This window comes from Zingiber officinale, chromosome 3B, assembly GCF_018446385.1.
Source record: "Zingiber officinale cultivar Zhangliang chromosome 3B, Zo_v1.1, whole genome shotgun sequence".
Classification (NCBI taxonomy): Eukaryota; Viridiplantae; Streptophyta; class Magnoliopsida; order Zingiberales; family Zingiberaceae; genus Zingiber; species Zingiber officinale.
Window position 1 is genome coordinate 123,705,264 of NC_055991.1, and position 18,734 is coordinate 123,723,997.

An 18,734-nucleotide genomic window follows, 5' to 3' on the forward strand; every position below is an offset into this window, starting at 1 on the left:
CGACTCTTCGTGTACAATCGTAAACGAAATCTAACGTGAACTATTTGACGTGGCCAAAACCTATTTTTTTTAATCCCCTCTCTTATCTGCATCTAACAACTTTTCTCTCTTTCCTTTTAAATTAAAATAAACAATATTTCTCTCTCATATGATTGCATGCAATAATCACTATAGTGCTAATTTTTAAAAATGGTGTAGTTACTACAATGTTGTAGCAGCTACTATACAATAACGACTACACATTATAGCAGCTACTATATAATAGCTATTACAACATGTAGCAGTTATTATATAGCTATTGCGTTGTACCAACTATTGTGTTGTAATTGCAACAATGTGTTGTAGTAGATACTACATCATCGTAGCAGCTACTGCATAGTTGTAGTAGCTACTGCATAGTAACTGCTACAAGTTGTAACAACTATTATACAGTTATAATAGCTACTACATAGTAACTACTACAAGTTGTAGCAGCTACTGCATAATAACTGCTATAAGTTATAGCAGCTATTGTAACGTTGTTACATCAGTACCACAATAATTGTTGCATGTAATAATAGGGGAGAGAAATAGAATTTTATTTTAATTTAAGAGGAAAAAGAGAAAAGTTATTACATACAGATGAGAGAGAGATTAAAAAAATTGAATTTTAACCGCGTCAATAGTTCATGTCAAATTTTGCTCATGGTCGTATATGAAGAGTTACTTAGCATATCAATTCTCCTATATATATATATATATATATATATATATATATATATATATATATTTATAAAATCGATTGTGAATCAACAGGCGAGGAATCCTACTAAGAATGTGACGAACAGGTATTTGGAGGAAGTGTCTAGCTAGTTCGCGTGTGAAACTGGGAACAAATTTAAAGTAGAAACCAATTTGAACACTCACAATTAGCTAAAAGTAACTTTCAAATGAATTAATGAAAAAGAAGATAGAGAGTATGGGATCATGAAGCGTAGTTGACAAAACTCTGCAATTAAGGCACACAGAAGCGTCTCTTTCCACCCGCTCAGTTAATGTATTCTTCTTCTCAGCATCTCTTCGCTCACACCAGTTCAGATAGAAATTGTATTGAAGTTTTTTGTGTTATAAATGGAGGAGTCATGGCGTGTGGCCAACAGGTTAGAAAAGATAACCGAACTAAAAAGAGAAAATATGTGAAGAAATAAACTTCTTGATTTATTATTTATTTATAGAGGCATTAGGTGCTCGTCAATTGACAAATTAATAAAAAAAAATTGTCAATTGACATATCTTAATAAATGAATAGTCTAATCTAATAATTAATATGTTCTAATATTAATTTAATTTGGTCTTGTAATAGTTCTCTTTTACCTTTGATAAAATCAACGAGAAATCTCGAACGTTTAATTTGATTGCTAGCCTATTAAAATATTATTTGGATAATCACTTAATAAAGATATCGATAATTTAATTCTCTATAGAAATATAAGAGATAAATAATTATTGAGTCCTCACATATTCTCGAATAAAATAAAAATCAATTTCACATGTTTTGTGTCAGTATAAAAGAATATATTTGCTGTGAGATATGATATTTCAATATTATCATATCAAATTTTGAGTGCGATATTTAACGCAAGATGAAATTCAGAAAGAAGTGATTGAAGCTAAATAATTTCAGAAGTTGCATTTGCTATAACTTTATATTCAACCTCAATACTTGAATGAGATATTATAAGTTACTTTTTCAAAATCCATAAGATAAAGTTTCATCTAAGAAATATTGCATATCCACTAATAAAGTACCTATCTTCAGGATAACTGGCTCAATCCACGTCATTATAGGTATGTAAATTTTGAGATGATTAACAATATAAAAAAAATCATGCAGAATATTACCTTTAAGATAACAAAATATTCTTTTTACATTTTTTCAATTTTATTCAGTAGAAGCATGCATGAAATAGCAAGCATGATTTATTGCAAATGTAATATCAGGTCATGTCATATGATAGTGACATATTGTAAAGTTTCAACAATACATAATTAAATCTAGGGGTTAGACATAGCAAGAGAAGATGCAGAGAAGCTGCTTATAGCAATTGGTGTGGAGACCAGACATGCTCCATCTATTTTAGCACTTCAAAAAAGTTTAGTAATGTATTTTCTCTTAAGAGGAGACAACCTTCATCATGCGGGATAAGTTCAATACCCAGAAAAAAAATGAGCATTGTCCAAATCTTGAATAGGAAGTTATTGATTAAGAAGACTAAATAGAGTTGTGATGTCCTTTTGATCATTATTAGTTATTAAAATATCATCTATATAAATAAGAAAAAATATCATAGATCTATCATTGTATTTATAAAATAAAGAAGAGTCAGTTTTTGATGTAGAAAATCCTTGAGCTTATAACTAGTTAAATAAACGATGAAACCAAACATGAGGAGCTTGCCAAAGACCATATATGAATTTCTTGAGTTGGCAATTGTGCATGGATGAAACTAAATGGTTGCTCCTTAAATACAATTTCTTAAGATGATCATGAAAAATACATTAGAAACGTCTAGTTATCGTATAAGCTAATTAGAACAAATAGCTACTGATAATAATACTCTGACAGATGTGATTTTGATGATTAGGTTAAAGGTGTCATTAAAGTCAATACCTGATTGTTGACTAAACCCTTTAGTTACAAGTCAAGTTTTGTATCATTCAAGAGAACCATTCATAGATGGAGTATGTTGAACTAGGCTTCATGTTCCATTATAAAGAAGTACATTAAATTCTATAGTCATTATATTATGACAGTTTGGATCTTTATTCGCTTGTGAAAAATAAGTTGGTTCAACAGATTTTGAAGAAACTACTAGAGCTTATGGAAGAGGATAATTAGGTTGTCATTGTTGAACATCATGCATAAATGTCACTTAAAAGAAGTGTATGCCACGGAGAATCTTGATGAGAGTCACTTATTAAAGAGGGTGATGAAATAGGTTGAGATTGTAAAGATGTGATATGTGGCTCATCTGACAAAGGAAGTCGAGCATTTTCTTGATTGGATGATGTAGCGAAAGAATTAATAGGAGAGACCCCAAAGGGAAGTGGCAATAGTAAGGGACCTAAAATACCATCACTTCCAGTATTAGCATTATTTCTAGTTGAAGGAGTCAGATATCTAGGATCTGGTACAATATTAGATGACATTAATAAGCTGTCACTTGTATTTCGAGGGGAAATTGAAGAAGCTACTAAAAAGGGGAATAGAGACTTATCAAAGGTAACACGACATAAAATATATATTCGTCTTGTTGGTATATACTGTTGGGACACTTCGGAGCTAGAGGGGGAGGGGGGGTGAATAACTTGTCGCGCTTCGATGATGATGATTACAGCGGATAGAATCGAAGCTAAGCTCTCCAATGCTAACAAGTAGATTTACTTGGTATCCAACTCAAGATGAGGTGACTAATCCAAGAATCCACACTCGAGCACATTCTCCACTATATAAACACTCCTTGGAACAATCCGGAGGTGGAGAAACCTCGTATAAACTCACACAAGCATACAACTCAAAACAAGAAGTAAATACATAAAAATACAAATGAAAACCTTCTTGCTTGATCTCTTGTAGCTTGTAGATGCCTCTTGTAAGCTTGGAAATGCAGCAGTACTTCAATCCTAAGCTTCCAAGAAACTGGCGGTGAGTGTCGGAATTGTGAGCTCTACTTAGAACAATTCATGACTAGTTTTTCAAACTTAATCGACTACCCTAATCAATTCAGCCTTCCTAATTGATTACCATAATCAATTAGGAAGTTTTCTATTCGCGAGAGAACAAGCTATAAGCGATTAAGCTTTCCTACTTAATAGCTTACCAAACTCTCTGTTCATTCGCGAACGTTGCTTAATTGATTACCTTAATCAATTAAGATTCGGTAATCGACTAACCTAGTCGATTACCAAACCCTAACTTTCAAACCAAAGTTTAGAGTTCCCTTATCCAACATTCGATCAATCTTGACCTGTTGGGACTCCTCATTGCCTAACATCTGGTCAACCTTGACTTGTTGGGATTCCTTCACCAAGTGTTCAGACAATCCTTTGACTCACTTGAACTTTTTTCCTTGTGCCAAGTATCCGGTCAATCCTTTGACCTACTTGGACTTCCAATCAGCAGGTGTCCAGTCAACCTTGATCCACCTGAATTTCCACATGTCTAGCTTCACTCACAAGGACTTTCATCTGCCTAGCTTCACTCATTAGGGATTTTCACTTGATTTCACTTATCAGGATTTCCAACTGCCTGACTTCACTCACCAAGACTTTCACCTAGCTGTTGGTGTAATATTCCTCAGGTCAAGGCTGACCTGGTTGGCCAAGCTTGAGTCTTGGTTTGAGTTTCGATGTTTGACAATGCAGTTGTGCATTTGGGGAGATTGTCTGGTGCAATTCCCCTCTGATCAGGGTCTGATCAGGTTGGATGAAAAAGAGTCAAGTAGGTCAAGGTTGACCGGATACTTGACTGGGAAGTCCTAACTGGGATGTTAGGCAGTAAGGAAATCCTGGTGAGTGAAGTCAGGTGAAAGACCTGGTGAGTGAAGCCAAACAGAAGGAAAGACCTAGTGAGTGAAGCTAGGTGAAAGTCCTGGTGAGTGAAGCTAGGCAGAGGAAAGTCCTAGTGAGTGAAGCTAAGCAGTTGGAAGTCCTGGTGAGTGAAGCCAGGTGAAAGTCCTAGTGAGTGAAGCTAGGCAGTTGGAAGTCCTGGTGAGTGAAGCTAGGCACGGGGAAAATTCAGATGGATCAAGGCTGATCGGACATCTGGTGTTGGGAAGTCCAAGTAGGTTAAAAGATTGACTGGATGCTTGGCACTGGAAAATCCAGATGGGTCAAGGTTGACCAGACATCTGGTGAAAGCCCAAGTAGGTCAAAGGGATTGACCGGATACTTGGCAAGAGGAGAAAAGTCCAAGTGGGTCAAAGGGATTGACCAGACACTTGGTGAGAGAGTCCTAGCTGGTCAAGGGTGACCGGATGCTAGGTTTTATGTATCAACAAGTCATGGTTGACTGGATGTTGGTTTAGGGGGCTTTGGACTTGCTTTTGGGCAAAAACTAAGATCTGGATTGATCAGCGGATTGATCCAGCAGATCTGGATTGATCAGCGGATTGATCTAGTAGATCCGGATCAATCAGCCGATCGATCTAGCAGATCTGAATCGATCAGCCGATCGATTGGATCATGCCCAATCGATCAGCTGATCGATCGGGTGAGTCCCCGCGAACAGAACCTCTTTGGATCGATCCGTGGATCAATCCAGAGGTCCCAATCGATCAGTGGATCAATTGGGAGCTACTGTTTATGAGCGATAAGCCCTGGATCGATCAGCCGATCGATCCAGGCTGTTCTAGAGAGCACAGAGGCGCTCTGGATCGATCGGTTGATCGATCCAAAGCCTCCCCGATTGATTGGGAGCAATTCAATCGATCGGGATCCGACCGTTGGCGTCGTATTTAGCTGCAGGCGAGCGTTTCCTTCAGTAGAACTTCACCGATTCATCTCAGATCACTTCAGCGCTTCCACAGCTTCTCCACAAAGATCAGATCACCAGTTCTTGAAGGTTCTTGGAGGTTTTCCAAGTCAAGAGGCGGATCTACAGCTGAAGAAGAAAGCTAGGGTTAGGGTTTCTATACTCATTGTAAGCTTTTGCTTGTATTTGTGTATTCTTTCCCTTTCTTCTTGTAGTGTGAACTTGTAGGGCTTCTCCGCCTTCAGTAGTTACCGAAAAGGAGTATTTTATTAGTGGAGGTGTGTGTGTGTGCGTGGATCCTTGGACTAGTCACCTCTTGTGAGGTGGATACCAAGTTAAATCCTAAGTGTTAGCGTTGTATGTTTTTGTTTCTTGTATTACCGCTGCACATCTTCGAAGAAACAAGCAACGTCAAGCACCAAGCACGCGCCAAGCTATTCACCCCCCTCCCTCTAGCTACTTTTTGGTCCCAACAAGTGGTATCAGAGCGAGGTCGCTCTTCACCGGAATCATCGCCGGAAGGGGCAAACATAACAAGCAAAGCTAGAGGGTGAAGAAGTTGGAGAAAATTCATCAAGTCAAAGAATTCAAGAAGCTCAACTTCAAGATGAAATTCCAAGATGGACTTGGATTTGACACAAGGGTGGCTCCACCGTACACATCTACAAGCTTCGATCTTTGGAAATCAAGGATCGAAAATTTCTTAATGGTGGAAATAGAGCAATGGTTTGCTCTTATGGAAGGCTTCGAAGCTCCAACGAATTCAAAGGGAAAAGTTCTCAAGAGAAGCAAATGGAGCCCGGAGTAAGTCCAAAGGTGCGAAGCAAATGACAAGGTAACCAAATTATTGGTTAATTTATTGCCTAGCACAATTCTATGCAAAATTGGAGAGTTCAAGGATGCCAAGGAGCTATGGAGCAAATTGGCATCAATGCATGAGATCCCCTCCACTGCACCAATCCAAGACGAATCCAAAGAGGGCGACTCATTGGAGCAAGACCAAGAGGAGGACTCCGAAGTTGAGAGATGCTCAACTTCCGAAGAAGAAGTCCAAGAAGAAGAAGCTTCATCTTCGAGGGAATGCAATGAAGAGGGCAAGGTGTTGGTCCCTTTGGAGGCCGGCAAGAGGGGAGGGGTGAATTGCCCTACAAAATAAAACTCGAACCTTTCTCGGATTTCAACTATATCATAAACACTTGTAATAAAAAGTAGAGACTAACTAAAGAAATCATACACCAGAGATTTACTTAGTTTGCAATCAGAGGATTGCTAATCCAAGGAAAGTAAGTGCACTATGATCTCCTCTGGGCGGAGAAGCCTCTTTACAACGTTGACAGCACAAATGAAAAGAACACAACTGAAAGCACAGAAAGAATTGATACAAGTGAGTTGTTCTGAATGTGCAGATCAGTACTATATTTATAGTACTGGTCCGGGCGCCTGGAAGGAGTTCCGGGCGCCCTGGAGGGGATAAAATTCTATCCCCAACGATCAGATCGCGTTTGACGCGATCCTGGTCAAAATCCAGCTCCGGGCGCCCGGACCCTCAATAGCGCCCAGGGCGCCCGGACCTCTTAAGTCAACTTTGTTGACTTTTTGTGGTCCGGTTCCACTGCTCCGATTTAGCTCGTTTCGGTTCGGGTCTGTTCGCTCCGGCTCCGCTAGCTTGGGTGATCTCGGCCTTCCGGAATAGGGCTCACCCGAACCCATGTTCCGGCCTTCTCCTCGAGCAGCCTTCCTTCCCGGTTTCTCGTCCCTCGAGCACCGCGCACGCTCTTCTCGTCCACCGGTGTACTCTTCCGCGGACACCTCGTCCCTCGGACGCACCGAGCCCGTCGGCTCTCTCCCGTGCCGTCCTTCTCGCTAGCCGTGTCTTCCGCTCGACTTCCTGTGTTCCTAAGCTCCTGCACACTTAGACACAAGGGTTAAACAAACGCAGGACCTAACTTAGCTTGTTTGATCACATCAAAACATCTTGGGGTTCCAACAATCTCCCCCTTTTTGATGTGAGCAACCCAAGTTAAGTTAGGGTAAACATATGCAATAAAAACAATTTATATTCAAATAATTCCAAGTATTTTTCAAATGAAAAATTATATTACCTCCCCCTAGACTTAACATACTTCTCCCCCTTTGATCACATAAAAATTGGGGTTATAAACAATTTAAGTAAAATATTTTTCTTTCGAGACACTTTTCAGAATTTTTCTTTCGAGAAAAAAATTTAAGTAAAATATTTTTCAGATAAAAACAGTCACAAGTGTTGGCAATATTATAAAAAAACTCTAAGTTTACTTTTATAAAAAAAAATCTAAGTCAATTTTCATAAAAATTTCTAAGAAATTTTTTTTAAAAATATTTTCTAACACAAATTGAATAACTCTTTTAAAGCATTAAGTAATTTAAATTAATACTTTTTCAGTTAATCAATTAAACTTTTCATTTTGATACTTGGCTTCCAGGTCGTGGCGATGCACTAGGCCTTATTGGTTATTGGAACAACAACCACTTCCTTAGACAAAGCCTCATAAAGAAATTAGTTGTTTAATTTCCTTGCTGAAAATGCTAAGTCTAATTTTAATTTTAAATTAAATAGGTTTTTGGAACCCAATAGAGGTTCCTACTTACAGGATTAACCAAGTATTTCCTAGGTATATAGATTTTTGATATATTTCTAATTTGACTTTGATGAAATCTATAATACCAATTTAAACATTTATAATTTCTAAAAGTAGAAATATTTGAACAATTAGATTTTTTCAATCTTTCTATTTCTTCTTTTAGTTTTTCATTTTCAATTTTCAATTTTTCAAAATCCTCTATAAGACATGATTTTGCCAAAATTCTCTTTGTTTCTAAAATTTCATTTTCTAATTTGACATTTTTATTTTCTAATTTATACATGGATTTAGTCATTGCCTTAATGCCAAAGTAAAGTTCATCAGAGGGTAAGAGGCATACCACACTTACCATATCAGACTTGAAGCCTGAATCTCCCCCTGCTTCGCTACTTCCATCTGAGGTCGCTCCCCCTTCATCGATGCTGGGTTCTTATGTACTTTGTCCTTCGTGGCTTGCCATCAGTGCAATCCCCGCATATTCTTGAGCTTCTAATTCAGATGAAGAAGTGTCATCCCAAGTTGCTTTTAGGTTATGTTTCTTGGATGTCTTCATTTTGACCTTCTTGAGTTCTGGGCAGTCTTCCCTTAGGTGTCCCTCCTTCTGACACTGGTAGCACCGTACCTTTCTTCTACCTTTTTGATTCTTTTTATTCTATATTTTAAATTTATTAGATCTAAAAAACTTTTTAAAATTTCTTACCATATACGCTTCTTGATCGTCTTCGGAGTCTGACTCGGGTTCATCCTTGTTGGTTGCGTTCAGCGCCATAGTCTGGGTTGTGTCCTTTGATATCTCTGCATATCTAGTTTCGTGTAATTCAAGGGTAGAAAACAACTCTTCTAAAGTACTTACCTCCAGGTCTTTTGAGATGTAGTAAGCATCGACGATTAATGTCCACTCCAGAGTTCTTGGAAACGCGTTGAGCGCGTAGCGTATAGTGTCCCGGTTTGTTACCGTTTCACCAAGGTTTTCGAGACCAGTAACTAGTTCTTTTACCTTTGCATGTAGACCGGCTACTTTATCACCTTTCTCCAGACGGATATTCATCAGTTTGTTGCGGAGGATGTCCCTTCTAGCGAGCTTTGCTTCGGACGTACCTTCGTGGAGTTCCAAGAACTTCTCCCAAAGTTCTTTAGCAGATAAATAGTTTCCGATGCGGTTAACCTCTTGAGGCGGTAACACGCTCAGCAGGTGATGTTCCGCACGGCTGTTTGCTACCGACTCATTCTGCTCCTTTTTTGTCCAATCGCTCTCTTCTTTTTCTTTTCCATCTTTATCTATTGGAGCTACAAAACCATATTTCATAATAAACCGGATTTCAAAATCTGTTTTTAGGAATACCTCCATACGACGCTTCCAGTCTGCGAAGTTCCCCTCGAATTTTGGTGGGACGATGCTTGGTCCGGCCATCTTGTTGCTTCGATCGGCGGTTAGTCCTCCTGAAGCGCGCCTTGCTCTGATACCACTTGTTGGTCCCTTTGGAGGCCGGCAAGAGGGGAGGGGTGAATTGCCTTACAAAATAAAACTCGAACCTTTCTCGGATTTCAACTATATCATAAACACTTGTAATAAAAAGTAGAGACTAACTAAAGAAATCATACACCAGAGATTTACTTGGTTTGCAATCAGAGGATTGCTAATCCAAGGAAAGTAAGTGCACTATGATCTCCTCTGGGCGGAGAAGCCTCTTTACAACGTTGACAGCACAAATGAAAAGAACACAACTGAAAGCACAGAAAGAATTGATACAAGTGAGTTGTTCTGAATGTGCAGATCAGTACTATATTTATAGTACTGGTCCGGGCGCCTGGAAGGAGTTCCGGGCGCCATGGAGGGGATAAAATTCTATCCTCAACGATCAGATCGCGTTTGACGCGATCCTGGTCAAAATCCAGCTCCGGGCGCCCGGACCCTCAATAGCGCCCAGGGCGCCCGGACCTCTTAAGTCAACTTTGTTGACTTTTTGTGGTCCGGTTCCACTGCTCCGGTTTAGCTCGTTTCGGTCCGGGTCTGTTCGCTCCGGCTCCGCTAGCTTGGGTGATCTCGGCCTTCCGGAATAGGGCTCACCCGAACCCATGTTCCGGCCTTCTCCTCGAGCAGCCTTCCTTCCTGGTTTCTCCTCCCTCGAGCGCCGCGCACGCTCTTCTCGTCCACCGGTGTACTCTTTCGCGGACACCTCGTCCTTCGGACGCACCGAGCCCGTCGGCTCTCTCCCGTGCCGTCCTTCTCGCTAGTCGCGTCTTCCGCTCGACTTCCTGTGTTCCTAAGCTCATGCACACTTAGACACAAGGGTTAAACAAACGCAGGACCTAACTTAGCTTGTTTGATCACATCAAAACATCTTGGGGTTCCAACACAAGGAGGTAGCATACTCCTTATTCCATGTACAAGATGAAGATGAAGAAGCCTCCACCTCTAGGATTGAGGGGGAGCAACCTTCATTGACACCGGATCAAGAGCAAGAAGAATCTTCTACATCCGGGTCAAGAAGAGAAGAGGATGAAGTAGCTTCCACCTCTACAAGTCAAGCTAAATCAAATGGAGGAGCATCACTATCGGATCAAGAGGAAGCCTCTACATCCACATCACATGGAGGACCAAGTGTCATCCCTACATGTGAAGGTATAAACAATTCAATTAAAAATAAAAATCACATTATATGTTTTGAGTGTAGGGAGAATGGGCACTACAAGAGCAAGTGTCCCAATTTGGCCAAGAAAAAGGGCCAAGTGGCATCCAAGAGCAAGGAGAAGCCCATGGAGACGATCCCCGGAACAAAAAAGAGCAAGGAGCACATTGTGTGCTTCTTGTGCAACAAAAAGGGACATTACCAAAGTCAATGCCCTAAGGGGAAGAAGGTGGTCAAGGCTCAAGGAGGAAGCTCAATTCAAGGGGGAGCCTCCAAGGTAAAAAAGAAGGTAACTTTTATTGAGCCTACTCCCTTGAATAATGGTAAAAAGCATACTAGCACTAATTTATATTATTTTAATGCTATTTACCATGAAAATAGGAGGCATGATAAAATTAAAGAAAATCATGTAGCTTATCATGCTAAAACCACTACACTTAGGGTTGGGAATGTAGGTAAAAGTCTAGGCAAGAACTCTAAGGATTTTAGCTACAAGCCTAGAAACAAAAATGCTCATGGATTTAATGGAAAACCAAAAACTAAGGACTTAGTGATGGAAAATCAAGTCTTGAGGTCAAGACTTGACAAACTAGAAAAGACCCTAAAAAGGATGAAAAATATCCTTAAAGGGCAAAATGAGCAAAATCTAGGTTTAGGACAACAAGGGTTATCCAAGGGCTATAGAGGTTTGGGATACAAACCTAAAATCAAAAGGGATGTACCTACTTACCATAGGGTTCCATATAACTATGGAACCAACCCTAAGTCTAGAAGTCAAGTCAGGGATACAAGGGAAGTCATCCCTAGAAGTATCTTTGCAACAACAAATGTGACTAAGACTTCTAAGAAGTCTAAGAAAGTCACTAACAAGGTCACAAGGGAGGCTATCCCTAGAGTTGACCTAAAAAAGGTGACCAAGGCTTCTAAGAAGCCAAACAAGGGCACTAGGAAGGTATCTAGGGAAGTTATCCCTAGTGAATACCTAGAGCATCCAAGGAGCACCAATAGGTTTTGAGTTCCTAGGAGCATTTTCTCTACCCCATAGATGGGTTAGAGAGTGTCAACTCTAAGAAGAAGGGTAGTTAACCCAACTTTGAAGAAATTGACACTCAAGGAGCATTTTCAAGGTTATTATTAACCTTTGAAAATGAAATGGATTTATGATTTACTCTTTGAAAGAGTAAAATGTGCCAAAATTTAAGTATTGATTTTATTTTAAAATGACACATATTGGGAAAACATAAGGAAATACCAAGTTAGGACTTTGGTATTTTCTTAGTAATTTAAGGCAAATCTAAGCCTAAATCTAAAGTGCTACTATTGTGGAAAAATGAAATATGCCAACAGTTGAGGGATATGCTTAATTTCAATTGGCATAAATTAATCAAGAAAATTAGAAATGTCAATTTTAGGTTTTCGCACATTCTTGAAGCACTTTGGGCAATCTAGGGTTTAAGTTTTAGGATTAACTAAGGTTAAGAATACTTAGATAGATAATCTAGGTATATGTTATTTATGCTAAACCTTGCCATGATTGTTTGCCCATTATATGCCATGACATCATGATTATTGTTGCACTCATGCCTTATTGTGAAAACACAAAAATATCATGTCATAACATACATACATCATGTAGTTATAGGAACATTTTTTGGAAATTATTTCATTTTGATGTATGCCATAACATTATCATGCATTATTTTTAATTCCTTAAAATTAAGGACAAATGACATTTATCAACAAGTACCAACAAGTGGTACCAACAAGTGGTACAAGTGTAGCAACAAGTGACATCCTAGGTGGATGTCCAATATCTACAAAATGCCTAGATAAATATGCATGATCCCTAGATTAGGGCAAAACCAAACTTTACATCTCACAAAGACCTATAAGATGACTTGTATGTGTTTTGTGCACTTTAGATACAAGTGAGATGTTAGGATGAGGAACAAAACTCAAGATGTTGATTTAGTGCATTCTTTTGAGTTTTGAGTTCATCAAAACACATAGTTATGTGTTTTCCCATCATTGGGAAAGCTAATGTACAAGTCATGTGCATTAAGCCCAAGGAACATGATGGGATATTGGTTTTGAAAAGGTTTTTAAAATGATTTTGGAAAACCTTGGTGAAGGCTATCTTTTGATAGTAATCACCATTGAATAGTGAGACACAAACTTGAAGAAAACACTAAAGTTTATGCAAGTTTTCAAGTTTGTGTCAATCTTTGAAAATATGATGTATTTTCATAGAAAATTATTTTTCCTTGATAGTATATACCCTAAATAATGTCTACACAAATTTTCACGATTTTTGAAATTTTGTAGAATTTTCTAGGGGTTTCTGAAGTTGACCGAAATGGAATTTCAGCAACTATCAGAACTCCAATCGATCAGTGGATCGATTGGAGTGCCTCAATCGATCAGCCGATCGATTGAGAAGGCATTTCTTGCGAGCAAAATCTCGCTGGATCGATCAGTGGATCGATCCAAGAAGTCTGAATCGATCAGTGGATCGATTCAGCCGGGTTCAATCGATTGGAACCCAACTCCAATCGATCGAAGATGCTGATTTTGGCTGGGAAAGCTTATTTTCAACATTTTGAACCTATTTTAGTCTAGGTAACCATTCCTAACCCCTCAAAATACATTTGTATACATAAAAAGAGTGTTTTCATGTTGAAAACAATGATGAATTGGTTAAGGGAGACTAAGTTGAAGTTTAGGTTGAGGTTTGCTTCAAATTTTTGAACATTTGAACCTCAAAACTTCGTAATTTGGGTTTCCTAAAGGTTTAGGGATTCCAAATCATTGTTGGTGCAATGATAGAAGTTACTACCATGTCTTTAGGGGAGGGACTCTTTAAAGATATGAAAATTATTTTTCATGAACCTTGGAAGGTGGTTAACCTTCTTTTCAGAACATGCTCAAGGTTGAGCGTTTGAACTTTAATAGGGAGTGGATATCCTCATTGAACAAGTGGTTTAAGTTAAAAATGCTCAAGGATGGGCATTTGACTACATTAATGGGAGAATGTAGGGTTAAGGATAATGAAGGGTATGAGACTTTCATTATCGTGTTGTTCACAACGAGTGAAGTTGTGAACAACGATGAGCAACTCTTCAGGGGGAGAGTCTCAAAGGGAAGAGTTTTCAACAAAGTGAGTTTGTTGATGTGTGCCCAAAGATAGGGCATTTGTGATGTGTGTCAATAGGGGGAGAATGAAGGGTTTAAGTTAGGACTTCATTACCTAGAGGGAGTTTGCCCTCTAAGGAGGAGAATGAAGGGTTTAACTTATGCTTTCATTACCTAGTGGCATGAAGGAGGTTGAGGCTATGAGATTTGCCTAACTTAAATGTGGTATTGTCAAACATCAAAAAGGGGGAGATTGTTGGTGTAATATCCCTCAGGTCAAGGCTGACCTGGTTGGCCAAGCTTGAGTCTTGGTTTGGGTTTCGATGTTTGACAATGCAGTTGTGCATTTGGGGAGATTGTCTGGTGCAATTCCCCTCTGATCAGGGTCTGATCAGGTTGGATGAAAAAGAGTCAAGTAGGTCAAGGTTGACCAGATACTTGACTGGGAAGTCCTAACTGGGATGTTAGGCAGTAAGGAAATCCTGGTGAGTGAAGTCAGGTGAAAGACCTGGTGAGTGAAGCCAGGCAGAAGGAAAGACCTAGTGAGTGAAGCTAGGTGAAAGTCCTGGTGAGTGAAGCCAGGCAGAGGAAAGTCCTAGTGAGTGAAGCTAGGCAGTTGGAAGTCCTGGTGAGTGAAGCCAGGTGAAAGTCCTAGTGAGTGAATCTAGGCAGTTGGAAGTCCTGGTGAGTGAAGCTAGGCACGGGGAAAATCCAGATGGATCAAGGCTGATCGGACATATGGTGTTGGGAAGTCCAAGTAGGTCAAAGGATTGACTGGATGCTTGGCACTGGAAAATCCAGATGGGTCAAGGTTGACCAGACATCTGGTGAAAGTCCAAGTAGGTCAAAGGGATTGACCGGATACTTGGCAAGAGAAGAAAAGTCCAAGTGGGTCAAAGGGATTGACTAGACACTTGGTGAGAGAGTCCTAGCTGGTCAAGGGTGACCGGATGCTAGGTTTTATGTACCAACAAGTCATGGTTGACTGGATGTTGGTTTAGGGGGCTTTGGACTTGCTTTTGGGCAAAAACCAAGATCTGGATTGATCAACGGATTGATCCAGCAGATTTGGATTGATCAACGGATTGATCCAGCAGATCTGGATCGATCAGCCGATCAATCCAGTAGATCTGAATCAATCAGCTGATCGATTAGATCATGCCCAATCGATCAGCTGATCGATCGGGTGAGTCCCCGCGAACAGAACCTCTTTGGATCGATCCGTGGATCGATCCAGAGGTCCCAATCGATCAGTGGATCGATTGGGAGCTGTTGTTTATGCGCGATAAGCTCTGGATCGATCAGCCGATCGATCCAGGCTGTTCTAGAGAGCACAGAGGCGCTCTGGATCGATCCAAAGCCTCCCCGATCGATTGGGAGCAATCCAATCGATCGGGATCCGACCGTTGGAGTCGTATTTAGCTGCAGGCGAGAGTTTCCTTCAGTAGTACTTCACCGATTCATCTCAGATCACTTCAGCGCTTCCACAGCTTCTCCACAAAGATCAGATCGCCAGTTCTTGAAGGTTCTTGGAGGTTTTCCAAGTTAAGAGGCGGAAGAAGAAAGCTAGGGTTAGGGTTTCTATACTCATTGTAAGCTTTTGCTTGTATTTGTGTATCCTTTCCCTTTCTTCTTGTAGTGTGAACTTGTAGGGCTTCTCCGCCTTCGGTAGTTACCGAAAAGGAGTGTTTTATAAGTGGAGGTGTGTGTGTGTGCGTGGATCCTTGGACTAGTCACCTCTTGTGAGGTGGATACCAAGTAAAAACCCAAGTGTTAGCGTTGTATGTTTTTGTTTCTTGTATTACTGCTACATATCTTTGAAGAAACAAGCAACGTCAAGCACCAAGCACGCGCCGAGCTATTCACCCCCCCCCTCTAGCTACTTTTCGGTCCCAACACTAGCTCCACTCACTAGAATTTTCACATGGATTCACTCACCAGAAATTTCTCACTGCCTAACTTCACTTACTAGGACTTTCACCTAACTTCACTCACGAGGATTTTTCTTCTGCCTAGCTGCACTCACTAGGACTTTCTAATTGCCTAGCTTCACTCACCAGGACTTCCCCACTAAGTGCCGAGTCAACACTGACCCACTTGGGTTTTCATCTTTTGCCAACCATCCCGTTGTACTTGTCATTGCCTAACCTCCAGTTAGGGCTTTCAGTCAAGTATCTGGTCAACCTTGATCTACTTGACTTTTCTTCACATCAAATTGGTCAACTCTTGACTAGAGGAGAATTACACCAACAATCTCCCCAAATGGACAATTGCACATCTCCATATATTGTCAAACATCAAAACTCAAGCTTGAGCCAACTCAAGCCTAGTCAACCTGGTCAACCTTAACCTAGGAGAAATTGCACCAACATTTACGAGTAATGATATCCATGGTGCAAATTACTATAACTAAGAAAAACATATTGTAGTGAATGAGAGTCAAATTTATGTTTAGAGCAGGGGAGTAACCACGGATAACATGCACAATAAAAAATTCATAGAAAAGTGTAGTAGGAGTCTGAATATAAAGTTTTTCTAAAGGATACTTATGATTGAGCAATGGGTAGAAAGTCGATGTATGAGATATATTGTAGTGCAAACAGCTTTATCCCAAAATTTACGTAGAACTGATGCATGATGGAGAAGAGCTAAGACAATTTTAGCTATATGTCAGTGTTTTTCTCTTAGTAAAGTCATTTTGCTCTGGAGTGTGAGGGCAAGAGACTTGATGAGCAATTTCACAAGGGGAATGATAACGATGGAGAGCTTGCTATTCGCCTCTCCAATCAGAATGAAGAGAGAGTATTTTATAATTAAAATATCATTCAACTTATTTTTAAAATTGACATAATATATTTAATAAATTAGATTTTCTTCTCATAGGATAGAATCAAGTATATTTACTAAAATGATCAATGAAGGTAACATAATATAGAAAACCTTGGTTAGACAAGATAGGTGTGGATTCCAAATATCTGAATGAATTATTTCAATTGAAAAATTAGAAATACATTCGGAAGAAGAGAAATGTATCTTATGACTTTTAGACTTCATGCATGCTTTACATGAATGAGATAGAAAGGAGGCAAAGGAAGTAGGTAAATCATACCTATTGATGTTTGACTAAACAATACAAAGAGAAGTTGAGCATGCTAAACTGGTTTATTTGGCATTCTCGAATGAAAGTTTTGATTGAAGAATTTTGAAGATAGTAGAGATCTTTTTTAATTTTCTCATAAAATAGGGTAATATCTATTCCTCTATCTTTTATAAGATAATGATTATGATAAAATTTAAAAAATATATTATTATCAAGACAAAATTGATGTGTGAAGAACAAATTTTTAGTAATGGATGAAACATAAAAAATGTTATATATATGAAAAGTATGATTAGATAAATGGATATATGTGTTTCCAAGATTAGCAATTTATAAACCTGAGCCATTGCCTACTTGCATCATATTTGAACCATAGTACGACATTACTTCTATAATGATATTATAGTTTGATATGATATGATGAGTTACTCTAGTATCAATATGTCATTCAATAGATGAAAACTTTGATAGTATACCAAGAGTAAACATAGACGAGAATAATTTAGAATGTACTTATGAACTTGTTGATTGTCTTAAAGCTATAGGACCATTGATAAAATTTATATCAAATCATCTAGGACATTGTTGAGTGTCAATATACCCAACTTTGAAACAAATTTGACCACTTCTCCGAGTATTTGACATTGAAAATAGAAACAAAAGGAAAAAAAACGAAAAGGGAGGAAGGAAAAATGACCGTGAGGGATTTAGGAAAAGATGTTAGAAAGGAAGGGAAAAATAGTGAAGAGAGAGAAAAATATATGGGTGAAAATATGTCGTTATTAGAAAATTGAGAGAGAAAAAAAATTAGAAGGAAGAGGAAAAAAATCTTGTGCGTTAGAGGAGGAGAAACACAAGGGAGTTATGTTGGAGAACTTCAGAAAGGTTTTGACTATCCAACTAAAGAACTTCACGATGAAGAGAAACTAGTGAAGGTGAAGATTATTAGATTATATAATTTTATTAGAATTATTTGTTTATAGTTTTTAAGATAATTTTATCTTTTACCTTTTCAATTTAGGGTTTAAGTTTTCTTGTAATTAACTATATAAGACTTTGTACTCTTTATGTCTTAAACACTTTTTGAATTCATCAAATTAAGACAACTACTTTTTCTTTGGTATCAATTTTTACATGGTATCAAAGCCTTCATCTCTATATTTTTTTGATAATTTAATTAAAAAACTGTTAATTTGATTTATAGTTTTGGTGCAACTGTACATTTTTGATTGGGGTTCTTTTGTTTTCACAAACTTGGCTTTGTTTGATGTTCGATTATTCGTGAGCACAATTCATTCTATCATCATGAGTGGTCACACAGAAGATTCGCTTCAATCAATCAATGTCCGACTGGATGAAAAAAATTCTTCATATTGGGAATATGTTATGAAAAATTTTTTGTGAGGAAAATCAATATGGAGATATGTTTCAGGTGTGCGAGTTTAACCTATGGACATTAATGCTGATGATTATACAAAGTTATTGGATGTTTGGGAGATCGATAATGCGAAGATTATTATGTCGATCAATAATTCTGTTTTACACTTCATTGGTGCTCAGTTGGTCAAGTATGAGATAGTCAAACAATATCAATTGGAAGAAGATATCTGTGCACTTCGACAACACGATATGGGCATCCAAGATTTTTATTCTACCATGTCAGAACTATGCAACCAGTTAGCACTCATAGAATCCTCAAAATTACAAGCATTCTCAGCTTATGTCACTCGTAGAGAAGA